This window comes from Corvus kubaryi, unplaced genomic scaffold (assembly GCF_017639235.1).
Source record: "Corvus kubaryi isolate FWS band 111438036 unplaced genomic scaffold, C.kubaryi_AGA036_p1.0 37395, whole genome shotgun sequence".
NCBI lineage: Eukaryota > Metazoa > Chordata > Aves > Passeriformes > Corvidae > Corvus > Corvus kubaryi.
This window is the reverse complement of record NW_024581134.1, coordinates 4458908-4466821: the sequence shown is the minus strand read 5'-3', so window position 1 is coordinate 4466821 and position 7914 is coordinate 4458908. Positions and strand designations below refer to the sequence as shown.

Genomic DNA, 7914 nt, shown 5'->3' with positions numbered 1-7914 from the left:
AGGAGCCGGGAGAGGAGCGGGACAGGAGCGGGGACAGGGACAGGAGCGGGACAGGAGCGGGACAGGAGCCGGGAAAGGGACAGGACCGGGACAGGAGCAGGGACAGGAGCAGGGACAGGGACAGGGACAGGAGCGGGACAGGGACAGGAGCCGGGACAGGAGCGGGGACAGGAGCGGGACAGGGACAGGAGCGGGACAGGAGCGGGGACAGGAGCGGGACAGGAGCCGGGCTCGGGGGTGCCATTCCCCCACTCGAACAGCAGAGGGCGCAGGAGGGCGCGGCCCGGCGGCGGATCGGCGAGAAGAAAAAGGGGTGGAAAAGGGGCAAAATCAGGAAATTAAAGCTTTTATGTGCTTAACACAATGCCTGGCACATAGAGAGAAACGCAGGTAACCACACAGAGCTGGCTGCAATACGATAAAAAGAGCGGGTGTGCTTCAAACTCACAGAAAGTCGCTGTACCCCAGAATCGAATCCCCTCCGCACCATCCCTGCCTTTTTGGGTCCGTTGTCACTGGGAATGAATTGGAAATTATTTTGACGCTGTCCATTCTGAGCATAAGCAGGGATACACCTCAGTGAGGGGCTGTGGATTTCCCGGGGGCTGCGTTTCTCCTGGTGAGGTGCCGGGCACCCCTGTGTGTGCCTTGCGCCGGGATATTCATTCCCATTGCTCCATCGCCGCCTGGAGCGGCAGGGAATGCAGAGGATGGGAGCGGCTTGGTTGGCATGTGTGTGACTTTGGGGTGGCTAGCGGCGTTCCTGTGATGTATCTGCGGTAACTGGTGTTGGCAAGCTCCGGGAGCAGATGAGGGCTGCAATAAGTGTGGCTCCCTCTGAGGATGCCTGGCTGTCCCCTGATCCTTCAGGAAGCGTCTCCTCTGCCGAGACTCAGGGGTGATTCGTGCAGAATGGCAGCCCCTTGTCCCTGCTGCTGATTTCCAGCTCTTCTCTGGCTGCGGTGCATGTAAAACACATCATCAACTGCGGCTGACTGAAAAGTAGCCCAGCAAAGATAAGGAAACGATCCTCTTTCAGCTGGAGCAATTTCCCAGCTTGGCTCATCACAGAACTGCACGCTTGCCTGTGCTCTTGTGGCACAAGCACAGGAGGAACAAGAAAACCAGGATGGAGAGGGCGATGTGAGTGTTGTCCCTGGGCCAAGTGCCTTTTACCAAGCTGGCACTGAGCAAAGCTTGTTCTGAATTAGAATATATGCTAAATAAAAAATTGCTTGTCATCCCTGGAAGTATAAAATCCATGTTCAGCACTTTCCCACAGTGGGGGAGAAATACAGCTCAGAAAGAACTATTTTTGTTTTGAAATCTTCCAAGGGAAATTGAGCCCAGACCTCCACCTCACAGGGCTGGGGGACGTGACTACTTAGCCCGAGCTGCAGGACTGAGCCTTCTCACACCACAGGAGCCTGGAAAACCTGGGAGGAGAGTTAATTAACCATCCAGCACAGAGGAATGATCTTGGTGCTGCAGAAAGAAAGCTACTAAATAAAGGGAGCTGGTCCAGAGGAATTAGGGAATTAGGCTCGCCACTGGAGCAGAGCAGGCAGCCCTGGGGTGGGAAAGCACCACGGTGCAGAAAGAGTTTTCCCGAGGTCCTTGTGAGGAGGAGGTGAGTTTGGTGCAGGTGTTCCAGCATTTGGGACACGTCACCCCTGTTCTGCTGGGTGCCAGAGGTGACGGGAAGCAGTGACACTGAGCTGAGGCCTTGCCATAGATCAGTGACAGAAGGGTTTGGATTGGAAGGGACTGCAAAGATCATCTCGTTCCAAGCCCTGCCATGGGCAGGGACACCTTCCACAAGACTGCAGCGAAGAAATTCAAGTCGTGTTCTTAAAGAACTGTACAAACCTCAGTGAAAAGGGGAAAAGTGAACTACAAGTAAGGAATCTGGCGAAGTTTTAGAATAGAGAACAATAATTGCTCCTTAGCTGAATTTGCTATAAAGGAGCAGAAAGTCTGGAAGATTTTTTTTTTCATGACTGTCGAGGCATAAGAAAAAATCCACGTTTATTTTTTTTTCCTTGGTTACAGGTGTGAATTTTCAAAGTCAACTAAGAGAGTGGGGTACAAAGATTACACTAAGATTAAAAACCAGCTAAATACTTACAGGCACCATCAGGCCCCCTTGAAAAGCCTTGTTGGCTGCAGAATGTGTATGTTTAATTTGTAACTTTTTGGAAAAATGACAGTTTATTTCCTGCAGCAGAACATTGGAGGTCTCAGGATCTATGAAAGTCCTTTCAACATCACTCTTTACTTGTGACAGCCAAGAGTGAGACCACAGTGGTGCCCCTGTTATTTAAAAGTCTGCTGCACTCTAGAGGACGAAAATATTTGTGGGGCAAAGACGTGCCTTGGATCCTCTCTTCTTTGCCCACCTCCCTGGGTGAGGCATTTTTGCACTTTGAAACAATGAAAGTTCACAAATGAAATGTTCAATTAACTGTTAAACACTCTCATCAATTCAGGGATCATTTCCAAATCTGATGGATGAGTTCAAAATCTCCAATTCATTCTAACCATCAGGCGGAAAAACAGTTGAACTCCTGAGGAGAAAAGAGCAGATAAACGCTGGAATGAACTTGCATATCTTTGAGAGGTGCAGTGCTCTGCAGACAGTGAGTTATGAACAGGGAAACTTCCCAAGTGTGTACTGTAAGCAGAATAATGATGGTCAGTGGCTCAAGCAAAGGGTTTTCTTCCTCTGGCTTCATTTAGATCCCAGTTTCAAAGGCATGGAGGTTTTTTTTGTGTACACACGGGGAGAGTCTCACACCATGCACAATTAAATTATTTCCCATGACAGTGGAAAAAAAAAGGGAATTCTATTAAAACCAAGAACCTAAAAAGTATGCAAATATTCAAGTGGAAGAGGAGAAGCTGAAAGAGGACTTTATGAGTTCTTGGCTGAGGAAGTAATTTCTAGAACTCTCAAAATTAATGACAATTTTAAGTTAGTTTATTTGGATAGTTAGGATATATTCTGAATTTTTAATCAGTTCTGTTTCTTACAGACACATCCGATGGGCTCGCGCTGCAGGAACTTCTGAGGGAGTTTTGAATCAATGCACCCCATAAGCCACTGAAAAGTGAGTGCAAAAAAAATGCAATTCCCTGCTCTATAATGGTAGGATTCTGTTTTGTCAGCAGCACTCTTAAACTCACAGATTCTCTCTTTTATTAAAAATAGGTTATGTAATATGAAAAAAAAACCGTCGTGGAGTATATTTTTCTGAATCCCATCAAGGTTTCCTGTAATTCTGCATTATTCATGAACAGACTCAATTACACTTCCACTAGATTTTTAGACTCTGGCTCCACTGGCTTCCATTCAAACCTGCATTTTGAATATGCTGAGCTATGAATTAAAAAAACAAACCCAAACAAAACCAGCAGTAGGTGCACTGATAGCAGTGGAACTGTCTTTTTTTTTGCCTGGTAATATCCCTCCTGTTACTTTTCAGAATATCCAGATTCCAGCTGTTTCTGCTCTCATGGAGTGATGTGACCTGGCACAGGTGAGCCATTCAACACAGAATAGAGGTTGGTATGTTTGCTTAAACAAGCATTTAAATAGTAATGAATTAAATAGTAAAAAATGTTAATACAAAAAAATGTATCCCGGTTGCTCAATGGATTCCCAGGAGCACACTGTCCATTCCATGCTGAGGGTTGTGTGGAAAGGGCCAGGAAGCTGGGAAAGAAGGAAGAGTTCTGCCTCCCATTTTGCAGGCAGAGAGTTCTGTCGTTGAGGCATCAAGAGACAAATCCAAGCTGATTCAGGGAGTTGGTAAAGGAACTAAACTGAGCCTAAAATTAGAGAGTGTCAGGGTGCAGTTCCATGATGCAGCTGAGCTGCTGAAGCTGCAGGTCCTGCTGGAAAAGGAGATTCACTGAAAAAGGAGATTCACTGAAAAAGGAGATTCTCTGACCCAGAGCAGGGGGTCCAACAAGCCAAAATCCCAACTCACCCCTACTCCTGGGAGTGGGAGAAAGGAGAAGGCCGCAGGGCTCCCCTCACTTTCTCCTGCTGTGTTTTTTTGAGTGGTTGCAGAGCTCTGAGGATGCTCTGTGAGCCTGTCCCAACACCACAATCCCAGGGCAGCAGAGATCTGAGAATGGAAAGGGATCCTGCCCTGCTTTCCACCACCACCACTCCTCTGGTTCTGGTCTGTCAGGGCCTGGCACTGTTCCAGCACAGCTGCCTGGATTTCACTCTTAGATCTGTATAAAATACCAACAGCGCAATCAGTTTCTCCTCACCAGCTAGGTACTGTGGAATAAATAAACTGTGGGCACATGGAAGAAAGTTAAGTCGGCAGAAAATGGCATTTATGGTAGGTATGTATCACTTCCTATCACTTGCCAACTCTTTGAAATAACAAACTTCACTCCTTGACCCAAATATAAGTCCTAAGAATAAACAGATCAGCACCACTTTGCTTGGTTTTTACAGAATAAAAGGCTCCTGTTATTTTCAGAGCCTGATTTTTCCATTTCCCTTAATGCCCTGACCTCTCTTTACTAGCCCACTTATTAGTAACACTTATTTTGGGAGATTGTAAAGTTGCTGAAAGCACGGAAAATACAATTCCTCCAGCCATTAATCCTTGTCTTGATGCTACCTCCACAGCACAATGCCTCTCTCTTTTACTCCTGGCTTTTTTTCTCCCTCTTTTTCTTCCCCTTTTTTATCCCCTCTGTTTACCCCAGTGCAGCCACTCCACGAGGTAATTCCCTTTGTGACAAGCTTGCTGCAAACTATCTCCTATTTACATTGGCTGCAATTTTCAATTAAAGACAAGAACTTAACTTTCGTGGAGGGTCCTATAGAAGTCCAGCATTTGGGACTTAAGATTTGCTTTCCCAGCTTGAGACTTTGAAGTTGGGAAGCTTGAGAGAGAGCCTGGATGAGGTGGCAAAGTGTCTTTCACAGAAGAGCTTTAAAGCAGAAAACATGTTAACCCCCAGGCTCCGGGGCTGGGGAGAAACAAAAGGTAGAGAAACAAATCTCATGCAGAAATGATGTGCAGGCCTGGTACCCAGAAACGTGATTTAAGTGGCTGAGTTAGCCTTTGTACAGTAGAATAACGTCAGCAGCATAAAAACTGGACTGCTTTTAAAGAATATCTCCAACGTGTCCAGTCTAAACCAATTAGGCTGGGAGCAGAAGACTGTGAAATGCCACTTAACGTGCTGGTTTAGGCTTATAAAAACCAACTGTAGGGAGGAGGAACTGTAAACTTTTTTTGTTTGCTAAATAAGCAGGACACACGAGAAATTATTGTCAGACAATGAGAAGAATTCCAATGCACAAAATTCCCCTTACAGTTTCTTATTTATGTATATTGGGATAGCTTGGGAGACTGCAAAGCGATTTTTTATTTAAAAGATGGCAGGTGCCATTTATTTTGTCTGTACCTACCACACACTATCTCACAAAAATTGGGAGGTTTTCTGGCTACATGAAGTTATATATAAATGATCTATATCTATATATCTTTATCTTATAGTAGAGAGGAAACTGCCCTGACTACTTTTGATCCTGCCAGCCCCCAGCTGAAGAAAAACCATATCTAAACCAACCTTTTTTTTTCAATTTCTGTCAGCTCATCAAGCTCTAAACCCCCTACACGTTGCCTGCTAATAAGAATTAAATCATGCAATAGCCAGTGGATAAATTAGCTGAGCACAAACGCAATGCTTTATTTAACAATTTTTATCATTATTTTGAAGCATCCAAGAAGAACAGGGTCTGAAAAGTTTTAACTCTGAATTAGCTTAACCACTTGTGACAAGTTTACACATGAGAGACATCGAGACTGTGTGTTCTACTTGCTACTTTGAGGTTCGTCCTGGCTTTCTGTTTGAAAGATCCCAGCCAAAGTTAAATCAACCCACCCTTTGCTGATTTCCAACATTAGACATGTCCCCAGCTCTTTTTTTTCCCCCTAACCTTGCTTTCAGGCTGACTTTCTCCCAATTGAAATTCAGTCCCTGAATGGTCGGTTTTTCCCTTGCTTCTAAACGTTGATAAAAAAGGGTTTTCTTCACTCCCTCAATTTGATGTGACGGGGCCCTGACATGAATAATGGACGTGTTTCTTTCACAGGCAAATCAACTTAATTTAGCATGCTTTTATACTTTCAATAGCAAAGCCACAAGCCTGTAAATTCCATGAGATCCTTTAGGTTTGCAGAAATCTTTAGAATTAGCAGAAAATGTATAAAGTAAACAGCACTTATTTTGTCAAAATACTTGAATAACTTTTACACAGGAGCTAGAGATGAATATATCACTGCCTAATCAGATTGTGATTTACATGCAGTTGAGGATGGGCTGCCCAGGCTCAGCCTGCCCTTTTGCAGAGAGAGAAAAGAGGGGTAGGAGGACTAAATAATCACAAATATTAAATCGAATTAAAATCCCAAACTCTCTTTTGAAGGTGAAGGAGAAAAGTGGAATTTGAAGAAGGGGTTTATTCAACAGAGGCTCTGTCAGGAGAACTCCATTCTCTGCCCGTCTCCCTGGAGAAGTTGGTGCTTTTGCAGCTCAAGAAATGAGGAGAGAAAAAAGAATATTATTTATTATCTGCAGAGGAAGGTGAGAGACCAAAACAATCCACCAGCTTTAGGAAATAACCTGCCTGTGTGCACTGACAGGTATTGTTTTGGAGAGGTCAAACCCAGTGCCCTCGGAGCCCTGATGGCACCGTTTTACGTGTGCCAGCTCCATCTCTGTCTCCACTGTGCTGGACAAGGTGTGTTAAAGCAGGGCTGGAAGATTTCCTTTATGCTGAACAACAGCAAAACTCCTCTTTGAAGCTTCAGAAAGCAGCTTTGGGCTCCTCCTCGGCTGTGTGGTTTCAGGATGTACCAGAACTCCCTCGTACCTCCCTTCTGACCTACCATAAATCTCATGTGAGGCCAACAAATGCAAGGGTGAGCTCTGCTCTCTGCCCCCCCAGAAATCCAAGGAGTGGAAATGAGGGGAACTCTCTCAGCTTGCCCTTTTCACCTTTAGGACTCATCTCCCAGCAAACAGCCTGGTAACACTATCAAAGGAAAATAGAGGTTAATTCTATTGTCATTACTTATTATTGTAACATCAGGCAGCTGCAACAGCTCATTCATTAAAATATCCTGATAGTGCTGATAACGTATCAGTGAACAGGAAATAGGTTGGTTTGGGGTGTACAAACTTCGCTGCTAAAAATCATTCTGTTTGCATAACAGAGTGTTAAAAAAAAGAAAAAATCCTTCCCTTTCCTTGTAGCATTACATAAATAAAATAGAAGCTAGTTTAGAAAAGGGTCTTCTCAAATGAAATCCTGCTTGACTCGCAGCCATCAGGCTGGGTAGGGAAAAGCCAGCCCTCAGAGACGCTCTGCTGCATTCAGCCTTGCTTCCCTCGATGCAATCAACGTGGCTAAGGGGATCCCACATACCTCCAGGTCTGTCTGCAATAAGTAGTTAATCAGCCAATTAGGGGAACCAACAATTACAAATTGGGAAGAGGAGAACAAGGGGAGTGAGTCAAGGTAGGCTGCAACCCCTTTGAAAAGGTTTCTAACATTAACTCCCAAAGAATTACGTTCTACCGTACCTTGACTGATTTGTTTCCCCCCTTCCTCCCCCTTCCCCTTTTCCTACTCGTTGGGTCAGTTAATTGGCTGATTAACTAGCAATTACCTCTGGGACCAGCTCTATATAGAGTCTCTTAATCTAGAATTTTATTGACAAAGGCATGAGGGCAAATTCATCTCTGGTGTGAGCTCGCTGAGTGAATGGACTGACACCCAGGACAAAGTTGATCCATTGTACCACAGGCACTGTGTTTTTAAAGCATTTGATTAACTAGGAACTTTTAAAATTGCATTCCTTTTCTGCAAGA

The 7914-nt window shown here is 44.8% G+C and overlaps 1 long non-coding RNA gene across 2 annotated transcripts in view; it reads left to right on the top strand.

The window, feature by feature from the left end:
- Window positions 1-7314, top strand: part of LOC121670232 — a 10231-nt gene extending 2917 nt beyond the window's left edge. For both annotated transcript variants that reach the window (XR_006018078.1, XR_006018077.1), the window contains 3 exons: window positions 3036-3110; window positions 3486-3539; window positions 6467-7314. This is a non-coding gene — a long non-coding RNA (uncharacterized LOC121670232). The remainder of the gene's footprint in view (window positions 1-3035; window positions 3111-3485; window positions 3540-6466) is intronic.
- The last annotated feature ends 600 nt before the right edge of the window (window positions 7315-7914 follow it).